Source organism: Pleurodeles waltl, chromosome 3_1 (genome assembly GCF_031143425.1).
Source record: "Pleurodeles waltl isolate 20211129_DDA chromosome 3_1, aPleWal1.hap1.20221129, whole genome shotgun sequence".
Taxonomy (NCBI): domain Eukaryota; kingdom Metazoa; phylum Chordata; class Amphibia; order Caudata; family Salamandridae; genus Pleurodeles; species Pleurodeles waltl.
Genome location: NC_090440.1, coordinates 320,315,575 through 320,343,422, shown reverse-complemented (window position 1 = coordinate 320,343,422; position 27,848 = coordinate 320,315,575).

Below are 27,848 nucleotides of genomic sequence, written 5' to 3'. Positions count from 1 at the left end.
AGTTCTGTCCCCTCCCTCCTCATTTGTATAAATGTTTTATAGTGGGTTTTAGGGGGTTAGTGTTAGGTTAGGGTAGGTATGTAGTTTAGTTAGGATAAGTGGGTTTGGGGGTTGGGTTTCCCACTTTTTACATGTTACTTTGTGGGTGGGTGGGGGGGTAATGATGGGGTATATATGTGTTTTAATATATATATATATGTTTAGATAAAGTTAGTATATGTGTAGTTTAGTATATGTTGTCCTGCATGTGTCTCGTAACATAAAGGGGGTGGGTGGTCAACGTTTAGAGTGTATTGTTAAACGTGTTCAGTAAGTTTAGCATAGGGTAGTTGGGGTTAGTTGTTGGTTAAGTATAGCTAGAATAGGTTAGGTTAGGATAGGTTTTCTTGATTTCTTTTGTTTAGTTACATTGTTATTAAATGTTTTGGAGTAACCCCTTACTTCATGTGTCATATGCTTGTGTCTCAGGGTCTTCCCATGAGTGCAAAGTGAAAATTGGGTTTTGGTCTATGTATTGTGTCCTGCCTTCAAATCCCTCTCTTGACATGTTCATCACCCTTTTACAACTGAGCTGTCACATTGGCAGCTACAACACATCTACTTGCCTATGCACCTGCCATCCATTGTACCCATCACTCAAGGTGACTATGTTTACTTTGTATTGGACAAGTAGGTTTGGTAATTCAGCTGTCATTGTTAGAGTCCTGTGTAGGAATGTTGGGCACTATGACACATCTGACAACAGCCTACATTTAATATCTATCGTGCTAAACTGAACAGTGGCAATTACAGATTAGGTTAAGTATCTCTGTTTCACACCAATGTGTTCTACTGCTACTCCCAGCTGACGATATTGCCAGAGAACTGTTTCACAGCCGTTCCTGCCGTATGTAGTGGGTGACGCATACATATGTTCTACATTTTTTACATACTCAATGAATTGCTTGTAGGGGATGAGACCAGAATTGTTGTTCATCATGTAGGAATCTTGTGCGTAGATATGTGGCCCCATATTCCTGCACTCTTGTACTGACACTCTGTGACTAAAGACATGGTTATACACATCACAATTCCTAAGCCTAGTAGATGTGTCACGATACACAAAGACATACTGGTTGTGTAGGTGATGTTTATTTACAAGTGCCGTAGTGCAATATTCACAAGGTGCAGGTCTGTGACCCCATTAGTGAAATCCATACAGTTGTGATACAACACAAGTCCAGGGTTGAGGGACATGTCATGGGATATGCTTAGGTAAAGTGTTGTTAAGTTCGGAGGAACATGATTTGCCAGTTTGTAGGTGAGAGACGATGACAGTCCATAGCAGGCAGGTCAACGGTGTGTCTTTGAAGAGTGCACATATCCAACTGTGCTTACACTGGCATGACCTCAAGCACAGGACAAAGGAAAACACTGGCCATGTAGCATGGGCTGGTGCTACCGGGAACTCTTACGGCTGAAGATAATCTGTTCCACATCTTGATCCTCTGATGTGTGTGGTGTCTCCTTTGCCCTTGATGGTGGTGGTGGGGAGGTAGAGGAGGTCACACATACTTCCATGGTTGGAGATGTGGACTCCCAATTCCCTGCAGCTGCCATCTGTGGAACAACATATGGCATCACTGCAGCAAGGAGGAACTGCGGATTTTTTAGAATAGCAGCAACATCCCTGTGGTAGGCAGCCATGTCTGCCCTGAGGGAGGCCAATTCCAGTGCATGGAATCCATCTTGTTCTCAAGCATGCTGATGCCAGTTTGGGAGGGCAGTTGTTGTGGCCTCTCCCTCATGGCAGCAGCTACGTCCCTCAGACACTGCTGAACTCCATGAATTGGGGAGTGTGTGCCTCGTTCGGCTGCAATCTGTTCAGTGGCCTTAACGATGCATGTGCTCATACCCTCCAGGCTGGCTGCCATAGTCTGCATCTGGGATAGCTGCTACATTACTACTCCTCCTTGCGACTGGAGGTGGTATACGAGGACTTCTTGGAGGGTCTCTTGGCTGATGGTTGTCAGATGGTCATCCACGTCATCGGGGTACTCCAGGGCAGGCAGATCAGCAGGTGAGCCGTCATCCTCTGCCATGAGATTGTTCAAAATCAATCTTTCTGTGTTGCGGCAGTTGATATGTCACGTCACTGACTTGCTATTGGTGGCTCATTGTTGTCTTAGTTCCCAAACATTGTTCCTGTACTTTAGGGTTGCAATCTATCAGCCCTTTGCCCCACCTGGGTGTCACATGAGGGGAAGCTCAGGTGGGGCAATTTGCTGTGTCATATCTACTAGGTGTGACCTATATCCTTTCTGTGGCTTGACACCATCTTATCATTGTTAACCCTCCCTATGCATCCATTTGCATGGTGAGTCCTTGCAATGGGTGTTGCAGTGCTCAAGCCACAGCACCACACATGTCAATATGTTGCTGTTCTAGTCTTACATGTTTCACTTACACCCATGTGGTACTGTAACCTTGCACCACCCCACGGTTGGCATTAACAGGACACTATGCTCGTGCTATCATTGATAGATTTGCATGTTGATGTATGTGTACATTACACAGCACACATGGACCTAGCTGAGTTCAATTTCATCTTCTGTTTGTGCAGGTAGGTGCACCTTCCTACACACCTTGTACCTCCCCCTCAATAGAGCCATCCTTGCACCATGATCCATGAGATGCAGCATGGTGGCAGTGCAACTAATTTGGCACAGGGGAGGACCCAGGGATGACAAGCATGGGTATAATATTTTAGCTGTGTACATCATGTATGTGACAGTGCCTGATGGTAAATGAGTTTATGGACATGGCCAGTTAACTAGAGTTGAACTTAGGTCAGGGCCTCAAGCTAGTTTGATAGTGATTCTGCAGGTAGTCATACTGGTCCCTCATTTAAAGTGTGGCAGTCCCATGACCACCTGACTGCCATTGTCTATATGACCACCCCCAACAGCGCAGGTAGTAATGGCAACTGTTGTTAATGGGGAATGCCCCATGGCCCAATGGCATATCACTGGCAGGTTTCGAGCACCTCACAGACTGGCAATGGCACCTGTCTTGTGACACCAGACCAGTATTACTTTCAACGCTACACTCCAGGACTGTTCCTGCATTTCCACCAGCCTTTGCATGGTGGTGAAACCCCCATGCAAAGGTTGGTGGTGATGTGGTGTGGTGTGCCCCTGGGAGCCCCTGCAAAGCCCATGCACCTGGCATGGGCAATGCAGGGTGTCCCATGCCCTGCCCCTTTGCCCTTTCCACTGCCTGATTTGCAGAGCTAAGTGCAGCATGTCCTGTCACACCCAATGCACCCCAAGACTGCCACTGACTCAATTTGATCCAGCAACAATGTGGTGCTAAGTGCCCCACAGAGCTACCATGGGCAGACAGATTCCCCCCGCCATCCAAACTTGTAACTAATCATGCCAACCACAAAATGTACACTGCACTGGCAGTCTTACCAACACCAGGCTTAGCCATGCACCACCCCCCACCTGTCGATGTGGAATTATACACCATTATGTTCACAGTCATACCCCATGTGTTGTATGTGTGTGTTTATTTCCCCATTCCTATGCGTCTCACATGGTTGTGTCGGAGTAGTTTTGGGCTCAGCCTGTAACTGTTGTGACCTACAGTTTGCTATCTGTGGTACATATTTTCTGTAGTGCCACATTTCTGTCCAGCGTCAAGATGTGTGGTTCCGCACTACACCAGTTTAGTTGGTCTGAGCGGTGGCATGTTTCTAGTGATACAGGACCACCCTGCTATTTCTCCAGCGCCTGCTCAGATTATTGTTACCTGCACCCAGAGGGCATCCTCACTGCATGATGGAGTGTTGGCTGCCTTATGTGGATGTTTTGTCGATGTGCGGGGTGGTGGTGCTACCAGCACATGTCTGGGACAGTTGCAATGAATTGTGTGCTGTGAGATGCAGTGCACATGTGTTTGGGAAAGAAGGCAAAGCAGTTGCAAGCTGTTACTGCAAGGGACACCAGCATGACGTGACCCCAGGTATGGCATTGAATGACTACCTAGTCTCTGAAGTCTTGGTCATGTTGGTAGGGTTTACATGACTATCTGCAAAGGATGCTGTGATGACACAACCAGAGGCACAGTCATTATACATGCCATCCATCCCATATTCCCATATGTAGGTAGTTAGACCTGGTGATTGACATGTGTTCAGGTTATGTCTGTGTTATGATGCATGGAACTACTAAGACGTAGGTACATGTGTAGCTTACATCAGCATGGTGCAACTTGCTAAATGTGCAATGTGTCTCTCTGCGCCCCTTTGACATGCATTGTGTGAGTCCAATGTGCTTCCCCCTTCTAGCACTTGACAATTTGACATTAATTTCCCCATGCAACTTACCCTGCATTTGTGGTGTTTCCTGGTAGTCTGCGCTGTCCTGAGATTCCAGTGACCAGTTCCTCCGTAATGACTGCTAGAACTATCTCCTCGATCTCGTCCAAGTCCTCTTGTGGTGCTGGACTTCCACCTCCAGTTTGCAGTGCTGCCTTCCTGTTCCTTGCCATTTGTTCCTTTGTCCTTCGCTTGCAATCATGCCAGCATTTTTTGCACTCTGTTACGGTTCTCCTGAACTCTGCAACACTGTTAATTTTGTCTGCTATCTGCTGCCAAATTGCCTCTCTCCTGCCAATTGGCAACTTGGAGGTGACGAAGAGTAGATGTTGATGCTCCGACACCTGTCTCACCAGTATCTCATGCTCTTCCGCACTGAAACAACACTTTCTCTTTTTCTTCTCCCTCCCCTGAATCTTGTCTGTGTCCTCCTGGCTTGTTCCTGGTTGATTGAGATCCCCCTGGAGACTGTTTTCTCAGTTAGCGTCTGTATTTGATGCTAATGCGGGTAAAAATGGTGCATTTCCATTTTGCAACATGTTTACAAGTCGGAAAATGGGTTAGAGTCATTTTTCTGGCATTAACGTCATTTTGCCTTAGGACAAGACGCAATGGTTAACATAAAAAAAATTGCCTCTAACCTATTTTTAGCGCTACCCAGCGTCATAATATAAACATGATGCCTGGGTGGCATTAAAAAGTGGCGCTAGTCAGCGCCAAACCTTTTTGATGCAAAAACTGCGTTTGCGCAGTTTTGAGTCAAACATTATAAATATGGGCCACAGTGTTCTTGAATTTATAACTCTAGGTTTAGCTCCTTTGGGTTCATAAACCGTTATAAGGGCTATAGACTGGTTAATGGTGAGATCAAGGTTGACCATAAGGGTGGTAAGCAGATCTAATAATTTCGATAAGGCATTTGGGGTCCTTGCCATCAACACCTCATCAGCGGTGTACAATAATGCTGGTATTGGGTGAAAACGTATTTGTGGCAAATCGATACCTGTTTCTGTCAAGAATTTTTCTTAGCCATTGATGTAAAGAGTGAAAAGGAAAGAAGTGAGATGGCAACCATAGCACACACCCCTTTCAAGCATAAACGAGGCAGTAGTTTCTCCAGTTTGGGCTTTATCTGCCACTTGCTGTAACATCATGATGCAGAAGCCTCAGGAAATTCACAATTGGCACATCTACCCCCAAATCAGATATGACGTTCCATATTTTAGACTGGATTACTTGATCGAAGGCCAAGTTAAGATCATTAGATATAAATTGAGACACTTCTCAAGTGTGCCCAGCCTTGCTAGAAATCCAAATTGAAAATTAGACTAAATTTGATTGCACTGGCCCCAAACCTCAAGGTGTTCCAAAATAATTCTGCCAGCAGTTTTAGCAGTAGAATTAATAAGCAAAATAGGGTCATAGCGCCCAGGGTCGCTCTTGTCTCCTTTTTAAAATATGGATACTATGATCAAGTGAGACAATGAACTTGGAGGGCCACACGCAGTTGCACCTCCAAGGACATTTGTCACCAAGGGTGCACAAAGTGGGATATTATCCCTAAAAAGGTTGGCTGGAACCCCATCTGGTCCTGGTGGTTGCCCCTAGCACACTTAATGGTAGCAATCTCAACTTTTTCTACCTCAAATTCTCTGAAAAATGATTCTTTGCTCTACTAATTAGATTCAGATATTGAGGGTATCAAGGAGGACACCTTGAAAAAGCAGGTCACTGGAACGTCATGGGGAATCAAAATGTAGAGCTCTTCAAAAAGGGTGATTAATAACTTGCCAAAAGGCCCACATGTCTTTCTGCGCACTGGTAGCCAGAAAAAAATCCCATGCCTCATCTTTGATGTCTTTTCCCTGTGAGCAAGGACTCTTCATCATCATTCTAGAGTGTCCTACTCTGTCGTGATTTCTAGGAAGTGACTTTAAAGCAACCAGAAGTCAATTCAATTCAATTCAGTTAATACATTATTTGAATTTGTTTAAAATCATAAAAGTTAAACAACAAAAAACAATGCCAGCAAAAAAACTAATAAATAAGCGTACTCTAAAATTCATCTAACACAATGTAGTAGCTCAATAACAAAATACATTTTTGAAAACTCTGAAAAGGGTCATATTCTGACTCAATGCCATTACCGATTTGCCTTTTAAAACTGATTACATTTGGTAAGAAGGTATAGATAGAGAGACAGATAAACTCAGTCTCTAGCCTTTCCAAAAAAGTGCAGTGCAGGTATGCAATTTCTAATGTCCCCTTTCCTCAGCAGAAGTTTAATAATGTGCGAATGCGGAAGAATATAAAACAACATAAAAACAGCTTGGAAATGCTATCACAAGGGCCGGGAGGGCGGCAGGGATGATCTGTGTTAGGTGGCATTTGTTTTTTAATTGAGTCCTTTGGCCCCTCCATGAGTTTTAGTACACTGGCCCCTCCTCCGCCCAGCCTGTTCCCCCCAGGAATCTCAGGAACAGTGGGACGGTTATCTATAGGAACAATAGAAGCATCCAGTGCAGCAGGTGTTGTAGCGCGCTTTATAGTGCTTATGGCCAGGCATGTGGGGCCGACCTCCTCTTTCCCCTCCTTCTAGTGGCACAAAGGCTGCTGGGACCTGTAGTCCTCGAACAGAAGAGTTCCGTGCAGCAAGTGTTGAGGCACGCCTTACAGTGCTGTTGGCTTGGAGTGTGGGGCCCTCCTCCTCTACCCCCTTCTTCCAGTGACGCATGTGCTGCTCGAACCTGTACTCCCCCAATGGCTGGGACCCCCCATATAAGCCACCATGAGTCACGATAAGCATATATAAACAGTCAAATAGTGGGTGTAAATTTGTTCCTAGACATTATGGCCCTCATTACAACATTGGCGGTAAAAGCCGCTTACCGCCGTGCAGAAGACTGCCAACACACCAACGCGGCAGTGGAATTCCGCCACAGTCATTATGACCCACTGCTTGGAATCTGCCAAAATTGAGACACCCACACAAGTCCGCCACACCAAAGGTCAGTGATAAACTGGCGAAAACAAAACCACCACCGTCATGCCAACAGAAATACACCCACACTATCACGACCCACAAATCCACGCGGCGGTCTTTCAACCGCGGTATTCCATTGGCGGTACACACCGCTGCGCTCAAAATACACACACATTTACAAAACACTACCACATTGGACAATTCCAAATACACACACCTGATACACATACACACACCACTCCCACACACCCATTACAATATAAAACACACACCCACAACACCCACAAACCCCTACGACCAAAATACTGAAAAAAGGCCAGAGAGAGACACTACAAACTACTACCAAGCATACGCAGGCACACAATACCATCACCCACATAACTTCCACGCACCTCACACAACACACCACTATATATCACCCCACTTATCACTACACACACCACCCACACATCACCCACACCACCCCATGGCACGGCAAAGACACCCCAGGTTCTCTGAGGAGGAGCTCAGGGTGATGGTGGAGGAAATCGTCCGCGTAGAGCCACAGCTATTCAGATCACAGGTGCAGCACACCTCCATAGCTAGGAAGATGGAGCTATGGTGAAGAATAGTGGACAGGGTCAACGCAGTGGGACAGCACCCAAGAAATAGGGATGACATCAGGAAGAGGTGGAACGACCTACAGGGGAAGGTGCGTTCCGTGGTCTCAAGACACCACCTTGCGGTTGAGCGGACTGGCGGCGGACCCCCACCTCCTCCCTCACAACTAACAACATGGGAGGAGCAAGTCTTGGCGATTCTGCATCCTGAGGGCCTCACAGGAGTAGATAGAGGAATGGACTCTGGTAAGTAAAACCTTAACTACGATATCCCCTCCCTACCTGCATGCCATCACATACCCCCACCCTCGTCCTCACCTCCATCACTCCAACTCCTCACAAATGTCCCAATATCACAAACCACACATCCCAACACCAAGCCCTGCATGCAACAACAAAGCATGGACACCCATCACCAAAGCATGGCCACTGCGTATACCCATACACCCCCCTAAACCACCATCACACAAGGTCCACACAGGAATGCAAGCACTGGGGTACACGGTCACCCACCCATTGCTCACCATGGCACACACAGATGCAATAAACATCCTTTTATACCCCTGCAGGACCCCTACCCAACATCACCGGACAGGAGGGTCCACACATGTCCACACCACCAACAGAAGAGGCCCACAGTGATGACAGCAGCTCTGTCCAGTTGGATCGAGATGACCAGCCTGGCCCATCTGGGACCTCAGGACAGTCGGTTCCCCTGACACAGTCACAGGCCACCACAGAGCTTCCCCCCTCTGGAAACACCAGCACAGCACCTACCCAGCTGGCCCATACCTCTGTCCCCAGGACACGTCAATCAACAGTGTGTCCACCACTACAGGGAACCCAGGCGAACCCACCACCCCAACAACAATAGGGACCTGGGGCAGTGGAGGTGGGCACGCGGTCCAGGGGACAGAGGCCCAGGAACACAGGGGAACTGGGAGGGCTGCTGTGCGACGGGGGGAGGACAGGCCCAGGGAACCCACTCTCCACGAGGCCCTCTCCAACATCATGGGAGCCTACCACCATTCCTAGGAGACGATGGCAACGGTACTGGCCAAGTTTCAGGAGACCCAGCGGCTGCAGGAGGAACAGTATTTGGGCTTCAGGGAGGAACTCAGATCCATCAATTCCACCCTGGGCACCATCGTAGGGGTGCTGAAGGAAGTCCTCAACACCAGGAGGGACACTGTGGCACAACAAGGGGCCCCTGACACTTGCCTGGACGATGAACTACCCACCACCTCCGCCGGCGCTAGTGGACAGGAGGCACCGCCACAGGACCACCACACGAGCACTCCGCCCCCTGCAGAGGGAGAACCACCCCGCAAAAGGACAAAGACAGAGAACGATGCCAAGACCCCCGTCAAGAAATGAGACCACCCTGATTGTGATCCTTCTGTCCGACCTTGTCACCCTGTCCATCCTCAAACTGCCCCAGCTCCACTTCCTATGCCCATCTGGGCAATGCACCTGTGAGACTAATAGACTGGACTCTGCCATGGACATTCCTCCACCATTACCCCTCACCATTTTACAGCACCCTCCAATATTGAGCACTTAAATAAACACCCTTAAAGCACAAGACAATCTGGAGTCTGTCTGTGATTTCAAAATAGTGTATTAGCAATTACAGTGTCAAAATGCTCTTTCAATTGTAAGGTCAACATACCTATGTCACACAGCTCTAGTCCATGAGGAAACAAAGCAGATGTCACACAGTGGGACCCACATCTGTGAAATCGTAAGGGAAATTGACAACTCAGTGACCATACACTGGGTGAAAACGACAGACAGTAGAGAGGTAGTAGTGTTAAAGTACATGTAGTAGGCAGGTTTGTATTCTTACCTGTGTCTCACTGGAAGTATTTGCAGGATCACCGAGTTCCTGTTGTCGATGTCCTCTTCTTCTGCTTCCTCGTCTTCACTGTCCACAGGCTCCACAGCTGCCACAACACCTCCATCAGGACCATCCTCCTGCAGAAAAGGCACCTGTCGTCGCAAAGCTAAGTTGTGAAGCATACAGCAGGCCACGATGATCTGGCACACCTTCTTTGGAGAGTAGAATAGGGATCCACCTGTCATATGGAGGCACCTGAACCTGGCCTTTAGGAGGCCGAAGGTCCGCTCTATAATCCTCCGAGTTCGCCCATGTGCCTCATTGTAGCGTTCCTCTGCCCTTGTCCTGGGATTCCTAAATGGGGTCAGTAGCCATGACAGGTTGGGGTAACCAGAGTCACCTGCAAATGGCGAGAGATAACTGTTAGACACACACTAACCTTTAGGGATATCCCCTGGCCCAGACAACCATTCCCACTGACTTGCTTCCAGGTGCTCACCTAATGCCACACACAGTGCCTCTGGAGTTGACCCATCACATAAGGGATGCTGCTATTCCGCAGGATGTAAGCGTCATGCACTGAGCCAGGGAATTTGTCATTGACATGGGAGATGTACTGGTCTGCCAAACACACCATCTGCACATTCATCGAATGATAACTCTTCCGGTTTCTGTACACCTGTTCACTCCTGCGGGCGGGTACCAAAGCCACATATGTCCCATCAAGGGCACCTATGATGTTGGGGATATGTCCCAAGGCATAGAAATCACCTTTCACTGTAGGCAAATCCTCCACCTGAGGGAAAACGATGTAGCTCCGCATGTGTTTCAGCAGGGCAGACAACACTCTTGACAACACGTTGGAAAACATAGGCTGGGACATCCCTGATGCTATGGCCACTGTTGTTTGAAATGACCCACTTGCAAGGAAATGGAGCACTGACAGCACCTGCACTAGAGGGGGGATTCCTGTGGGATGGCGGATAGCTGACATCAGGTCTGGCCCAAACTGGGCACACAGTTCCAGGATTGTGGCACGATCAAGCCTGTAGGTGATGATAACATGTCTTTCCTCCATTGTCGACAGGTCCACCAGTGGTCTGTACACCAGAGGATGCCGCCATCTCCTCACATGTCCCAGCGGACGGTGCCTATGAAGGACAACAGTGAGCACAGAGTCAACCAACTAAGAGGTACGTAGACACAGCTTACACAGAACACGATTCATAATCCGAAATTTGCATGTATGAGTATTGAGGCAAGGCCTAGGTATGTGTGACGCAGTTAAAAATTAAGCCATGTGGGCCCCTGAAATGGCAGCTGCCTGACCTGTAAAGTGGGACAATGGGATGTGAGGTAACTGCGCTGGCGTTGTACACCGTCGCAGTAGGTGGTCGGAGACCGCGGCGCAATTCTGCATTGGTTAACATTGGACCCTATGGGTCCCAGGAGCCAATGACGACGTACGCCGGCGGTGACGGTACGCACCACCGCGGACGTGACCGCCATTTTCTATCTGTTCAATCACTCGATACCTGATCTTCGACAGGAGAGGACCTACACTGCAAGTGCTGCTGTGACCTCAGCCTGGAAGAGACAATGGCTCATGCATCTGGGGAAAGGGCCCCTGCTTTCACATCGGAGGAGTTGGAAAAACTAGTGGATGGGGTCCTCCCCGAGTACACGCTACTCTACGGTCCTCCATACAAACAGGTAAGTACACTGGGAGCATGCTGTATGGACTATGCCTGTGTGGAGTGGGGTGGATGAAAGATGGTAGGTGGGGGAGATTGAGGCATGCACGAAACAACGGTGAGTGCATGTGCCACATGGCAAGGGTAGGGATGGGGGCCAATGACTGTGATGGTGCAGTTGGTAATAACTTTTTTTTTTTCCCCTGTGCAATTCATGTAGGTCAGCACCCACCAGAAGAAGGACATCTGGCGTGCCATCGCCAAGGATGTCCGGACCCTGGGGGTCTATCACAAAAGGAGCACCCACTGCCGTAAGAGATGGGAGGACATTCGCCGCTGGAGCAAGAAGACGGCGGAGGCCCAGCTGGGGATGGCCTCCCAACGTGGGAGGGGTGCCCATCGCACCATGACCCCCCTGATGTTCAGGATCCTGGCGGTGGCGTACCCGGAGTTGGATGGGCGCTTGAGGGCATCATAGCAGCCACAAGGGGGTGAGTACACTCTCATTCAGCTGATTCAGCGTGCAGTGGAGGTGTCTGGGTGGGGGAGGTGGGCTGTGGGTTTCCCTAAGCCAGGGCGAGTGTGCTAGTTATGTCCCCTTCTTCTGGCAGACCCTGTGGCACCCCACCCCACCTGTGTACAGTGCCAATTACACCTAGTCAGGCTCCTGTGACACCCATGTGTGCAGATGTTGGCCATAGACTTGTAGGCCATGTCCCACGGGTTGAACAGTGGACCCCAAGTGCGCATCGTAGTGCAGGGGGCTTCTGTGTCTGTCGTGTCCACCAACTGTAGCGGTAATGCATGCACTCAACATGTCTTTCTTCTGTCGTCCCCCCCTTTTTGTGGTCTCCCTGTTCTTGTGTGCATTAGCATCATCAGGCGGAGGAGCAGTGGCACCGGAGCAGAAGGGAGCTGCATCCCACATGGCCCTGGAGGGCGAGACTACGGACTTGCAATTCACCAGTGGGACAGAGGGCGAAGGGAGCTCCATGGCGGGGACAGGAGCTGACACCAGTGATACGGACTCGTCCTCTGATGGGAGCTCCCTTGTGGTGGCGGCCACATCTGTGCCCCCCGCATCTACAGGTACAGCCGCCACCCCCCCTACCAGCACCGCCCACCCAGCAGCCCCTTAGCCTTTGCCCTGTGCCCGCTCACCCAGGAGGGTGGGCATCACCTTCGCCCCGGGCACCTCAGGCCCTGCCCACGTCACCCCTGCTGCCCTCAGTGAGGAGGCCATTGACCTCCTCAGGTCCCTCCGTGTTGGCAAGTCTACCATTTTGAATGCCATCCAGGGTGTAGAAAGGCAGTTGCAACAAACAAATGCATTCCTGGAGGGTATTCATTCTGGTCAGGCAGCCCTTCAGCGAGCTTTTCAGACTCTGGCCTCAGCACTGATGGCAGCTATTGTCCCTGTCTCTAGCCTCCCCCTCCAACTTCCTCCACACAGACCCACACCCGTGTACCTCAGCCTACCCCAAGCACACCATCAGACCAGCATGCACACACCTCAACAGACAAGGGAAGCTCTGGCAAACATCAGCACCACACATCCCAAAGGCACTCACACAAGCATCACACATATGCAGACACACCAACATCCACTGCCTCCACTGTGTCCCCCTCATCCTCGTCGCCCTCCTCCATCCCAGTCTCGTCTCCACTCACACCTGCATGCCCTACATCTACAGCCACTACTTCCATCACCAGCACACACACCACCACACCCCGCTCACGTGCAGTCACCACCCCCACTACCATTCACACGTCCCCTGTGTCCTCTCCTAGTGTGTCTGTGACACCACCTCCCAAGATACACAAACGCAGGCACACAACCACCCAACAGCCATCCACCTCACAGCAGCCTCCAGCGCATGCACCTTCACCCAAAGTCACCAAACGTACACCTCCTACAACCACAACCTCTTCCTCCACTCCCAAACCCCCTCCAGCTACCCGTCCCAGTGTTCCCAAGAAACTTTTCCTGTCCACCCTTGACCTCTTTCCCTCACCTCCCCCACCCCATCCGTCTCCTAGGGCCCGACTCTCCAGGTCCCAACCTAGCACCTCAGCCACAACATCTCCGGGACCAGTGGTGCCAGTAGTCACCAGATTCTGGAGTGCACCAGGCAGCAGGGCAGCCACTGTGGCAAGGAGCCACAGCACGGACAGTCCCCGACCTGTCAAGCATCAAAAGTTGGCCAGTGCCCGGCGGGAGAGGGAGAAGACTCCAGCCACCAAAGCTGCTCCTAGGGGCACAGGTGGGAGTGTGGAGTCAGCTGCAACACCTTCAAAGGTGGGGAAGGGGCACAAGAAACCTGGCAAGTCTGGGAAGAGCACCGCCATCATCCCCGCTGCCCAGGAGGCCACCCCCATCAGCCCTGCTGGCCAGGAGGTTACCGCCATCATCCCCGCTGCCACGCTGGCCAGGAGGCCACCGCCATCATCCCCACTGCCCAGGAGGCCACCGCCATCAGCCCCGCTGGGCCAGACAGGACCGCCAGCACCAGCCCCGCTGGGCCAGACAGGACCGCCAGCACCAGCCCCGCTGGGCCAGACAGGACCGCCAGCGCCAGCCCCGCTGGGCCACACAGCACCGCCAGCAGCTGAGTCACTGCCAAGGACCCCGCCGCAACAAGCACCGCTGAACAGGACACCACCGCCACAAGCACTGCTGCCAAGGACACCCCCGCCACAAGCACAGCTGAACAGGACACCGCCGCCACAAGCACCGCTGAACAGGACACCGCTGCCACAAGCACCGCTGGCCCATAAGCGCCAAGGGCACTGACTCTACTGAGTCCACCACGAGCAGGATGAAGCACTCTGGGCACAAAGCCCCCTCCAGAACAAGTGGAGAGATACATCCACTACCTCTGTCCTTGGCAGGATGAAGCACTCTGGGCACAAAGCCCCCTCCAGAACCAGTGGAGAAAGGCATCCACTCACACAGTCCTTGGCACGATGAAGCACTCTGGGCACAAAGCCCCCTCCAGAACCAGTGGAGAGATACATCCACTCACACGGTCCTTGGCAGGATGAAGCACTCTGGGCACGAAGCCCCCTCCAGAACCAATGGAGAAAGGCATCCACTCACACAGTCCTTGGCGGGATGAAGCACTCTGGGCACGAAGCCCCCTCCAGAACCAGTGGAGAAAGGCATCCACTCACACAGTCCTTGGCAGGATGAAGCACTCTGGGCACAAAGCCCCCTCCAGAACCAGTGGAGAGATACATCCACTCACACAGTCCTTGGCAGGATGAAGCACTCTGGGCGCAAAGCCCCCTCCAGAACCAGTGGAGAAAGGCATCCACTCACACAGTCCTTGGCAGGATGAAGCACTCTGGGCACAATGCCCCCTCCAGAACCAGTGGAGACTGTTATCCACTTGTGAGACTGTGGCTTTGCACTCCCCAGGATTGAATAGTGGGCAAACCACCCACTGTAGAGACTTGAGAGACTGTGGCTTCGCACTCCCCAGGATTGAACAGTGGGCAAACCACCCACTGTAGAGACTTGTGAGACTGTGGCTTTGCACTCCCCAGGATTGAACAGTGGGCAAACCACCCACTGCAGAGACTTGAGAGACTGTGGCTTTGCACTCCCCAGGATTGAACAGTGGGCAGACCACCCACTGTAGAGACTTGTGAGACTGTGGCTTTGCACTCCCCAGGATTGAACAGTGGGCATGGGGCCCCCTCATGGATTTGACGTCGTGCACTCAACCGGCTGAGGTGCCCCGCCTTTCCCTTCCCCCTGAGGTGCCTGTTTTATTGCTATCTGATGTCCCTGCAGTGTTCTCTCCGTCATGTTTGGGTATTGAGTGTGGGCCTCGCCCATGCCGTGTGGGCCCAGTGTTCCACGGACTTCAATGGAGCAATACCTGTCCTACTAATCTTGGTGTATATATTTGTTAATAGTGTATATACATTTTTGCGTACTATATTTTCATATATTACAATGGTTACACTCCTTTTGTCTTTGCAATCTTCCAGGGGGTTTGGGGGGCGTAACTGTAATGTTTCAACATGTATTAGTGTGTGTGTTGTAGTGGGTGAGGGTGGGGGTGGGGGTGTTGCGTGTGTGTGTCCCTGTTTTTCCCTCCCCCTCCCCTATGTCGTAGGAACAGTACTCACCGTGGTCTTCGCCGCCGGCGTTCGTGCTTCTGGCATCCTGGTTCCTCGTGGGGTGTGTAGAGGTGAGTGTTTTCCCTTCGAAGTCCTGTTTCCACCGTGTTTTTGTTTGCAGTGAATCCGCCCCGGAAAAGGTGGCAGATTGGTAGGTTGTGATATTGTGGGCAGTACATTGTCCTCCGACTGTCTGTTGGCGGTGACTGCCATGCTGTTTGTTTGTACCACTGTGGCGGTCGGAGTGTTAACCCCTTCGCTGCCAGGCCTTTTCCCCCTTCTGTGCCGGGCCTTTTTTTGCCTATTTGGGGCAGTTCGCGCTTAGGCCCTCATAACTTTTTGTCCACATAAGCTAACCAAGCCAAATTTGCGTCCTTTTTTTCCAACATCCTAGGGATTCTAGAGGTACCCGGACTTTGTGGGTTCCCTTGAAGGAGGCCAAGAAATTGGCCAAAATACAGTGAAAATTTCGTTTTTTTTTAAAAAAATTGAAAAAGTGGCTGCAGACAAAGGCTTGTGGTTTTTCCCCTAAAAATGGCATCAACAAAGGGTTTGCGGTGCTAAACTCAGCAGCTTCCCAGCTTTCAGGAACAGGCAGACTTGAATCAGAAAACCCAATTTTTCAACACAATTTTGGCATTTTACTGGGACATACCCCATTTTTGCAGTTTTTTGTGCTTTCAGCCTCCTTCCAGTCAGTGACAGAAATGGGCATGAAACCAATGCTGGATCCCAGAAACCTAAACATTTCTGAAAAGTAGACAAAATTCTGAATTCAGCAAGGGGTCATTTGTGTAGATCCTACAAGGGTTTCCTACAGAAAATAACAACTGAAAAAGAAAAATATTGAAATTGAGGTGAAAAAAACATAAATGTTTCTCTACGTTTTACTCTGTAACTTTTCCCTGCAATGTCAGATTATCGAAAGCAATATACCGTTACGTCTGCTGGACTCCTCTGGTTGCGGGGATATATAGGGCTTGTAGGTTCATCAAGAACCCAAGGAACCCAGAGCCAATAAATGAGCTGCACCCTGACGTGCGTTTTCATTCTATACCGGGTATAAAGCAATTCATTTGCTGAAATATAAAGAGTAAAAAATTGCTATCAAGAAAACCTTTGTATTTCCAAAAAGGGCACAAGATAAGGTGTTGAGGAGCAGTGGTTATTTGCACATATCTGAATTCCGGGGTGACCAAACTAGCATGTGAATTACAGGGCATTTCTCAAATAGATGTCTTTTTTACACACTCTCCTATATTTGGAAGGAAAAAATGTAGAGAAAGACAAGGGGCAATAACACTTGTTTTGCTAATCTATGTTCCCCCAAGTCTCCCGATAAAAAAGATACCTCACTTGTGTGGGTAGGCCTAGCGCCCGCGACAGGAAACGCCCCAAAGCGCAACGTGGACACATCCACATTTTTGGAAGAAAACAGAGGTGTTTTTTGCGAAGTGCCTACCTGTAGATTTTGGCCTCTAGCTCAGCCGGCACCTATGGAAACCTACCAAACCTGTGCATTTCTGAAAACTAGAGACCTAGGGGAATCTAAGGAGGGGTGACTTGCGGGGCTCGGACCAGGTTCTGTTACCCAGAATCCTTTGCAAACCTCAAAATTTGGCTAAAAAAACACATGTTCCTCACATTTCTGTGGCAGAAAGTTCTGGAATCTGAGAGGAGCTACAAATTTCCTTCCACCCAGCGTTCCCCCAAGTCTCCCGATAAAAATGATACCTCACTTGCGTGGGTAGGCCTAGCGCCGGCGACAGGAAACACCCCAAAGCGCAACGTGGACACATCCTAAATTTTGGAAAAAAACAGAGGTGTTTTTTGCGAAGTGCCTACCTGTAGATTTTGGCCTCTAGCTCAGCCGGCACCTAGGGAAACCTACCAAACCTGTGCATTTCTGAAAACTAGAGACCTAGGGGAATCCAAGGAGGGGTGACTTGCGGGGCTCGGACCAGGTTCTGTTACCCAGAATCCTTTGCAAACCTCAAAATTTGGCTAAAAAAACACATGTTCCTCACATTTCTGTGGCGGAAAGTTCTGGAATCTGAGAGGAGCTACAAATTTCCTTCCACCCAGCGTTCCCCCAAGTCTCCCGATAAAAATGATACCTCACTTGCGTGGGTAGGCCTAGCGCCGGCGACAGGAAACACCCCAAAGCGCAACGTGGACACATCCTAAATTTTGGAAAAAAACAGAGGTGTTTTTTGCGAAGTGCCTACCTGTAGATTTTTGCCTCTAGCTCAGCCGTCACTTAGGGAAACCTACCAAACCTGTGCATTTCTGAAAACTAGAGACCTAGGGGAATCCAAGGAGGGGTGACTTGCGGGGCTCGGACCAGGTTCTGTTACCCAGAATCCTTTGCAAACCTCAAAATTTGGCTAAAAAAACACATGTCCCTCACATTTTTGTGGCAGAAAGTTCTGGAATCTGAGAGGAGCTACAAATTTCCTTCCACCCAGCGTTCCCCCAAGTCTCCCGATAAAAATGATACCTCACTTGCGTGGGTAGGCCTAGCGCCGGCGACAGGAAACACCCCAAAGCGCAAAGTGGACACATCCTAAATTTTGGAAAAAAACAGAGGTGTTTTTTGCGAAGTGCCTACCTGTAGATTTTGGCATCTAGCTCAGCCGGCACCTAGGGAAACCTACCAAACCTGTGCATTTCTGAAAACTAGAGACCTAGGGGAATCCAAGGAGGGGTGACTTGCGGGGCTCGGACCAGGTTCTGTTACCCAGAATCCTTTGCAAACCTCAAAATTTGGCTAAAAAAACACATGTCCCTCACATTTCTGTGGCAGAAAGTTCTGGAATCTGAGAGGAGCTAGAAATTTCCTTCCACCCAGCGTTCCCCCAAGTCTCCCGATAAAAATGATACCTCACTTGCGTGGGTAGGCCTAGCGCCGGTGACAGGAAACACCCCAAAGCGCAACGTGGACACATCCTAAATTTTGGAAAAAAACAGAGGTGTTTTTTGCGAAGTGCCTACCTGTAGATTTTGGCCACTAGCTCAGCCGGCACCTAGGGAAACCTACCAAACCTGTGCATTTCTGAAAACTAGAGACCTAGGGGAATCCAAGGAGGGGTGACTTGCGGGGCTCGGACCAGGTTCTGTTACCCAGAATCCTTTGCAAACCTCAAAATTTGGCTAAAAAAACACATGTCCCTCACATTTCTGTGGCAGAAAGTTCTGGAATCTGAGAGGAGCTACAAATTTCCTTCCACCCAGCGTTCCCCCAAGTCTCCCGATAAAAATGATACCTCACTTGCGTGGGTAGGCCTAGCGCCGGCGACAGGAAACACCCCAAAGCCCAACGTGGACACATCCTAAATTTTGGAAAAAAACAGAGGTGTTTTTTGCGAAGTGCCTACCTGTAGATTTTGGCCTCTAGCTCAGCCGGCACCTAGGGAAACCTACCAAACCTGTGCATTTCTGAAAACTAGAGACCTAGGGGAATCCAAGGAGGGGTGACTTGCGGGGCTCGGACCAGGTTCTGTTACCCAGAATCCTTTGCAAACCTCAAAATTTGGCTAAAAAAACACATGTCCCTCACATTTTTGTGGCAGAAAGTTCTGGAATCTGAGAGGAGCTACAAATTTCCTTCCACCCAGCGTTCCCCCAAGTCTCCCGATAAAAATGATACCTCACTTGCGTGGGTAGGCCTAGCGCCGGCGACAGGAAACACCCCAAAGCGCAACGTGGACACATCCTAAATTTTGGAAAAAAACAGAGGTGTTTTTTGCGAAGTGCCTACCTGTAGATTTTGGCCTCTAGCTCAGCCGGCACCTAGGGAAACCTACCAAACCTGTGCATTTCTGAAAACTAGAGACCTAGGGGAATCCAAGGAGGGGTGACTTGCGGGGCTCGGACCAGGTTCTGTTACCCAGAATCCTTTGCAAACCTTAAAATGTGGCTAAAAAAACACATGTCCTTCACATTTCTGTGGCAGAAAGTTCTGGAATCTGAGAGGAGCTACAAATTTCCTTCCACCCAGCGTTCCCCCAAGTCTCCCGATAAAAATGATACCTCACTTGCGTAGGTAGGCCTAGCGCCGGCGACAGGAAACACCCCAAAGCGCAACGTGGACACATCCTACATTTTGGAAAAAAACAGAGGTGTTTTTTGCGAAGTGCCTACCTGTAGATTTTGGCCTCTAGCTCAGCCGGCACCTAGGGAAACCTACCAAACCTGTGCATTTCTGAAAACTAGAGACCTAGGGGAATCCAAGGAGGGGTGACTTGCGGTGCTCGGACCAGGTTCTGTTACCCAGAATCCTTTGCAAACCTCAAACTTTGGCTAAAAAAAACACATGTTCCTCACATTTTTGTGGCAGAAAGTTCTGGAATCTGAGAGGAGCTACAAATTTCCTACCACCCAGCGTTCCCCCAAGTCTCCCGATAAAAATGATACCTCACTTGCGTGGGTAGGCCTAGCGCCGGCGACAGGAAACACCCCAAAGCGCAACGTGGACACATCCTAAATTTTGGAAAAAAACAGAGGTGTTTTTTGCGAAGTGCCTACCTGTAGATTTTGGCCTCTAGCTCAGCCGGCACCTAGGAAACCAACCAAACCTGTGCATTTCTGAAAACTAGAGACCTAGGGGAATCCAAGGAGGGGTGACTTGCGGGGCTCGGACCAGGTTCTGTTACCCAGAATCCTTTGCAAACCTCAAAATTTGGCTAAAAAAACACATGTTCCTCACATTTCTGTGGCAGAAAGTTCTGAAATCTGAGAGGAGCCACAAATTTCCTTCCACCCAGCGTTCCCCCACATCTCCCGATAAAAATGATACCTCACTTGTGTGGGTAGGCCTAGCGCCCGCAACAGGAAACACCCCAAAGCGCAACGTGGACACATCACAGAAAACAGACCTGTTTTTAGCAATGTGCCTACCTGTAGATTTTGGCCTGTAGCTCAGCCGCCACCTAGGGAAACCTACCAAACCTGTGCATTTCTGAAAACTAGAGACCTAGGGGAATCCAAGATGGGGTGACTTGTGTGGCTCGGACCAGGTTCTGTTACCCAGAATCCTTTGCAAACCTCAAAATTTGGCTAAAAAAACACATGTTCCTCACATTTCTGTGGCAGAAAGTTCTACAATCTGAGAGGAGCCACAAATTTCCTTCCACCCAGCGTTCCCCCATGTCTCCTGATAAAAATGATACCTCACTTGTGTGGGTAGGCCTAGCGCCCGCGACAGGAAACGCCCCATTAGCGCAACGTGGACACATCACAGAAAATAGACCTGTTTTTAGCAAAGTGCATACCTGTAGATTTTGGCCTCTAGCTCAGCCGCCACCTAGGGAAACCTACCAAACCTGTGCATTTCTGAAAACTAGAGACCTGGGGGAATCCAAGATGGGTGACTTGTGTGGCTGGGACCAGGTTCTGTTACCCAGAATCCTTTGCAAACCTCAAAATGTGGCTAAAAAAACACATGTTCCTCACATTTCTGTGGTAGAAAGTTCTGGAATCTGAGAGGAGCCACAAATTTCCTTCCACCCAGCGTTCCCCCACGTCTCCCGATAAAAATGATACCTCACTTGTGTGGGTAGGCCTAGCGCTTGCGACAGGAAATGGCCCAAAACACAACGTGGACACATCACATTTTTTCATAGAAAACAGTGCCTACGTGTGGATTTTGGCCTCTAGCTCAGCCGGCACCTGGGGAAACCTAGCAAACCAGCGCATTTTTGAAAACTAGAGACCTAGGGGAATCCAAGATGGGGTGATTTGCGGGGCTCTGACCAGGTTCTGTTACCCAGAATCCTTTGCAAACATCAAAATCTGGGTAAAAAACACTTTTTCCTCTCATTTCGGTGACAGAAAGTTCTGGAATCTGAGAGGAGCCACAAATTTCCTTCCACCCAGCGTTCCCCTAAGTCTCTCCATAAAAATGGTACCTCACTTGTGTGGGTAGGCCTAGCGCCCACAAAAGGAAATGGCCCAAAACACAACGTGGACACAACATATTTTTTCACAGAAAACAGAGGTGTTTTTTGCAAAGTGCCTACCTGTGGATTTTGGCCTCTAGCTCAGCCGGCCCCGGGGGGGGGGGGGAAATGCCCTAAAATAAATTTGACCCCCCACCCCCCCCAAACCCCCCCTGCCCAGGTGCGACCCTTGCCTACGGGGTCGCTACCCCTGCGTGACATTGGCACCAAAAAACAAATTCCCGGTGCCTAGTGGTTTCTGCCCCCTTGGGGGCAGATTGACCTAAAATCGACCAATCTGCCCCCAAGGGGGGCAGAAATGGTCTAAACACAGTTTGCCCCCCAGGGGAGCGACCCTTGCCTGATGGGTCGCTCACCATCTCTAAAAAAAACAAACATAAAAATAAAAAAAACACACAAAAAAAATGTGCCCTGGCGCCTAGAGGTTTCTGCCCCCCCCTGGTGGCAGATCGGCCTAATAATAGGCCGATCTGCCCCCAGGGGGGGCAGAAATGGCCTAAAATAAATTTGCATCCCCAACCCCCACCCCCCCACCAGGAGCGACCCTTGCCTACGGGGTCGCTCCCCCTGCGTGACATTGGCGCCAAAAAACAAATCCCCGGTGCCTAGTGGTTTCTGCCCCCTTGGGGCAGATTGACCTAAAATCTACCAATCTGCCCCCAAGGGGGGCAGAAATGGTCTAAACACAATTTGCCCCCCAGGGGAGCGACCCTTGCCTGATGGGTCGCTCCCCATCTCTAAAAAAAAAAAAACCAAACAAAAAAAAAAAACACAAAAAAAAAATTTGCCCCGGCAACAAGAGGTTTCTGTCCCCCCTGGGGGCAGAAATGGCCTAAAATAAATTTGCCCCCCGAACACCCACCCCCCCCCCGGAGCGACCCTTGCCTACGGGGTCGCTCCCCCTGCGTGACATTGGCGCCAAAAAACAAATCCCCGGTGCCTAGTGGTTTCTGCCCCCTTGGGGCAGATTGACCTAAAATCTACCAATCTGCCCCCAAGGGGGGCAGAAATGGTCTAAACACAATTTGCCCCCCAGGGGAGCGACCCTTGCCTGATGGGTCGCTCCCCATCTCTAAAAAAAACCAAACAAACAAAAAAAAAAAAAACACAAAAAAAAAATTTGCCCTGGCAACAAGAGGTTTCTGCCCCCCCTGGTGGCAGATCGGCCTAATAATAGGCCGATTAAATTTGCATCCCCAACCCCCACCCCCCCCACCAGGAGCGACCCTTGCCTACGGGGTCGCTCCCCCTGCGTAACATTGGCGCCAAAAAACAAATCCCCGGTGCCTAGTGGTTTCTGCCCCCTTGGGGCAGATTGACCTAAAATCTACCAATCTGCCCCCAAGGGGGGCAGAAATGGTCTAAACACAATTTGCCCCCCAGGGGAGCGACCCTTGCCTGATGGGTCGCTCCCCATCTCTAAAAAAAACCAAACAAACAAAAAAAAAAACACAAAAAAAATATTTGCCCTGGCAACAAGAGGTTTCTGCCTAGCCTGGGGGCAGATCGGCCTAATAATAGGCCGATCTGCCCCCAGGGGGGGCAGAAATGGCCTAAAATAAATTTGCCCCCCGAACACCCACCCCCCCACCCCCGGAGCGACCCTTGCCTACGGGGTCGCTCCCCCTGCGTGACATTGGCGCCAAAAAACAAATCCCCGGTGCCTAGTGGTTTCTGCCCCCTTGGGGCAGATTGACCTAAAATCTACCAATCTGCCCCCAAGGGGGGCAGAAATGGTCTAAACACAATTTGCCCCCCAGGGGAGCGACCCTTGCCTGATGGGTCGCTCCCCATCTCTAAAAAAAAATTAAAAAAAACACAAAAAATAAATTTGCCCCGGCAACAAGAGGTTTCTGTCCCCCCTGGGGGCAGAAATGGCCTAAAATAAATTTGCCCCCCCGAACACCCACCCCCCCCCGGAGCGACCCTTGCCTACGGGGTCGCTCCCCCTGCGTGACATTGGCGCCAAAAAACAAATCCCCGGTGCCTAGTGGTTTCTGCCCCCTTGGGGCAGATTGACCTAAAATCTACCAATCTGCCCCCAAGGGGGGCAGAAATGGTCTAAACACAATTTGCCCCCCAGGGGAGCGACCCTTGCCTGATGGGTCGCTCCCCATCTCTAAAAAAACCCAAACAAACAAAAAAAAAACACAAATTTTTTTTTTGCCCTGGCGCCTACAGGTTTCTGCCCCCTCTGGGGGCAGATCGGCCTAATAATAGGCCGATCTGCCCCCAAGGGGGGCAGAAATGGCCTAAAATAAATTTGCCCCCTGAACCCCCCCCCCCCCGGAGCGACCATTGCCTACGGGGTCGCTCCCCCTGCGTGACATTGGCGCCAAAAAACGAATCCCCGGTGCCTAGTGGTTTCTGCCCCCTTGGGGCAGATTGACCTAAAATCTACCAATCTGCCCCCAAGGGGGGCAGAAATGGTCTAAACACAATTTGCCCCCCAGGGGAGCGACCCTTGCCTGATGGGTCGCTCCCCATCTCTAAAAAAAACCAAACAAACAAAAAAAAAAAACACAAAATTTTTTTTTTGCCCTGGCAACAAGAGGTTTCTGCCCCCCCTGGTGGCAGATCGGCCTAATAATAGGCCGATCTGCCCCCAGGGGGGGCAGAAATGGCCTAAAATAAATTTGCATCCCCAACCCCCAACCCCCCACCAGGAGCGACCCTTGCCTACGGGGTCGCTCCCCCTGCGTAACATTGGCGCCAAAAAACAAATCCCCGGTGCCTAGTGGTTTCTGCCCCCTTGGGGCAGATTGACCTAAAATCGACCAATCTGCCCCCAAGGGGGGCAGAAATGGTCTAAACACAATTTGCCCCCCAGGGGAGCGACCCTTGCCTGATGGGTCGCTCCCCATCTCTAAAAAAAACCAACCAAACAAAAAAAAAACACAAATTTTTTTTTTGCCCTGGCAACAAGAGGTTTCTGCCTAGCCTGGGGGCAGATCGGCCTAATAATAGGCCGATCTGCCCCCAGGGGGGGCAGAAATGGCCTAAAATAAATTTGCCCCCTGAACCCCCACCCCCCCCGGAGCGACCATTGCCTACGGGGTCGCTCCCCCTGCGTGACATTGGCGCCAAAAAACAAATCCCCGGTGCCTAGTGGTTTCTGCCCCCTTGGGGCAGATTGACCTAAAATCGACCAATCTGCCCCCAAGGGGGGCAGAAATGGGCTAAACACAATTTGCCCCACAGGGGAGCGACCCTTGCCTGATGGGTCGCTCCCCATCTCTAAAAAAAAAAAAAAAACCAATAAAAAAAACACAAAAAAAAAATTTGCCCTGGCGCCTAGAGGTTTCTGCCCCCCCTGGGGGTAGATCGGCCTAATACCAATAGGCCGATCTGCCCCCAGGGGGGGCAGAAATGGCCTAAAATAAATTTGCCCCCGAACACCCCTCCCCCCCTCATCCCCCGGAGCGACCCTTGCCTACGGGGTCGCTCCCCCTGCGTGACATTGGCGCCAAAAAACAAATCCCCGGTGCCTACTGGTTTCTGCCCCCTTGGGGCAGATTGACCTAAAATCGACCAATCTGCCCCCAAGGGGGCCAGAAATGGTCTAAATACAATTTGCCCCCCAGGGGAGCGACCCTTGCCTGATGGGTCGCTCCCCATCTCTAAAAAAAAAAAAAAAACCAATAAAAAAAACACAAAAAAAAAATTTGCCCTGGCGCCTAGAGGTTTCTGCCCCCCCTGGGGGTAGATCGGCCTAATACCAATAGGCCGATCTGCCCCCAGGGGGGGCAGAGATGGCCTAAAATAATTTTGCCCCCCCCACCCCTAAACCCCCCCCGGGGAGCGACCCTTGAGTACAAGGTCGCTCCCCTTGTGTGACGGCGCAAAAAAAAGATCCCTGGTGCCTAGTGGTTTCTGACCCCCTTGGGGGCAGATTGACCTAAAATCGGCTGATCTGCCCCCAAAGCGGGCAGAAATGCCATAAATACATTTTGCTCCTCCAGGGGAGCGACCCTTGTCCAAGGGGGTCGCTCCCCATCTGTAAAACAGAAAAACAAAAAAATCCCTGGTGCCTAGTGGTTTCTGCCCCCCTTGGGGGCAGATCAGCCGAATCAAAATAGGCTGATCGACCCCCCCCAAGGGGGCAGAAATGGCCTAAAATAATCCCCCCCCCCCCCCCCCCAGGGAGCGACCCTTGCCTAAGGGGTCGCTCCCCTTGCGTGAAATTCACGCAAAAAAAAAACTCCCTGGTGTCTAATGGTTTCTGCCCCCCTTGGGGGCAGATTGGCCTCATCAAAATAGGCCAATCTGCCCCCAAGGGGGGCAGAAATGGCCTAAATATAATTTGCCCCCTAGGGGAGCGACCCTTGCCTAAGGGGTCGCTCCCCACCTAAAAAAAAAAGAAAACATAACAAAAAGAAAAAAAAAAAAAAAAAGATCCCTGGTGCCTAGAGGTTTCTGCCCCCCCTGGGGGCAGATCGGCCTAATAATAGGCCGATCTGTCCCCATGGGGGGCAGAAAAGGCCTTCCCAAAAAAATGCCCCCCCTGGGAGCGACCCTTGCCAAAGGGGTCGCTTCGTTGCGTGACATTCGCGCGCAAAAACAAACTCCCTGGTGTCTAATGGTTTCTGCCCCCCTTGGGGGCAGATTGGCCTTATCAAAATAGGCCAATCTGCCCCCAAAGGGGGCAGAAATGGCCTAAATATATATTGCCCCGTAGGGGAGCGACCCTTGCCTAAGGGATCGCTCCCCACCTAAAAAAAAAAGAAATCATCACAAAAAAAAAAGAAAAAAAAAAAAAAGGTCCCTGGTGCCTAGAGGTTTCTGCCCCCCCTGGGGGCAGATCGGCCTAATAATAGGCCAATATGCCCCGAGGGGGGGCAGAAAAGGCCTTCCTAAAAAAATGCCCCCCTGGGAGCGACCCTTGCCCAAGGGGTCGCTCCCTTTTGCCAATTTCAAGGAAAAAAAAAAAAATCCCTGGTGTCTAGTGGGGTTTCAAAAGCCGGATTGCAAGCAATCCGGCTTTTGAAACCTGTGAGAGACTTCAAAGGGAAGGAAATACATTTCCTTCCCTTCGAAGCCTCTCGGGGCCTCCCCCATGGGATTGAAAAAGAAATGCAAAAGCATTTATTTTTCAATCGCGCTGGAAGCTCTGCTTCCAGCACGATGGGGGAGACCCTGTGACTAATCAGCGCGCGCTGACGTCACAGGGGGGGTTGGGGGGGTTGGGGGTGGGAGGGGAAGGGCTTCCCCTTCCATCCCTGACTTGGGGGGGTGGGGGGGAACCCCACAGAGGGAGCGCTAGCGCTCCCTCTGGGCTCTGTGCACAGGACGTAATGGTTCCGTCCTGGGCACAGCAGCACTGTGCCTCAGGACGTAACCATTACGTCCTGGGCACAGAAGGGGTTAAAGTGGCTGTCTTTGTTGGCGGTTTCCGCCACGGTCGTAATTCCATTTTTTTTTTCGCTGGCCTGTTGGCGGTCTTACCGCCGCTTTAACACCGTCCGCCAGGGTTGTAATGACCACCTATGTGACCTGCTTGTAATTTTACTGTGCGACTTGATACTAATAGTCCTCATCCCTAAACTATTCATTCATTGAGCTTGTAAAACAACACGCCTAATGAATATTAATTAGAGAAGTTGCTATTTTCAACAAGCTTTGACTGGCTACAAAGGGATGTTCGATTGCAAGGGCCGCAGACATCCACCCATGAGTTCACATTCCCAAACAGGAAATATGTTTTGAAAGGCAGCACATGTCCCTTACAGAGATAGGTTCTGTATTTAATAACACATTTGTGAAGGCAGTTGGAGTTGTAACGAATGGTCAACGTGGCCAATGTTTGCTCCCACAAGCACCCAACTCGATTCTCAAAGTGTAAGTTGCCCTATGGGACATTTTACCCTTTGAAAATCAGAACCCTCTCCCCAAGTGCAACCACAATTGTAGTAAAAAATTGATATATATCGTTCAGAATAGGATGAGACGCCCCTTTCACCTACCCTTACTATGATTTGAAATGAGTTGAAGAACCTGAATAGTAAAAAGGGTGTACATGACAAAAATGACATTATTGTCAGGTCATTTTGCAACTTACATGTTTTAAAATTGCTAAATCGTTTTAGAGATGATGCTCTGTATATGACAACTTTAATGTGAAGCATTTATAATTAACTCATTAAGGGGGTCATTCTGACCTTGGCGGTAAAAGCCGCTTACCGCCGGTCAGAAGGCCGCCACAATACCGCCGCGGCCGCGGTCAGCCGTCACGGACATTCTGACCCACAACTGCAAAACCTCCGAAAATCCGCCCTCCA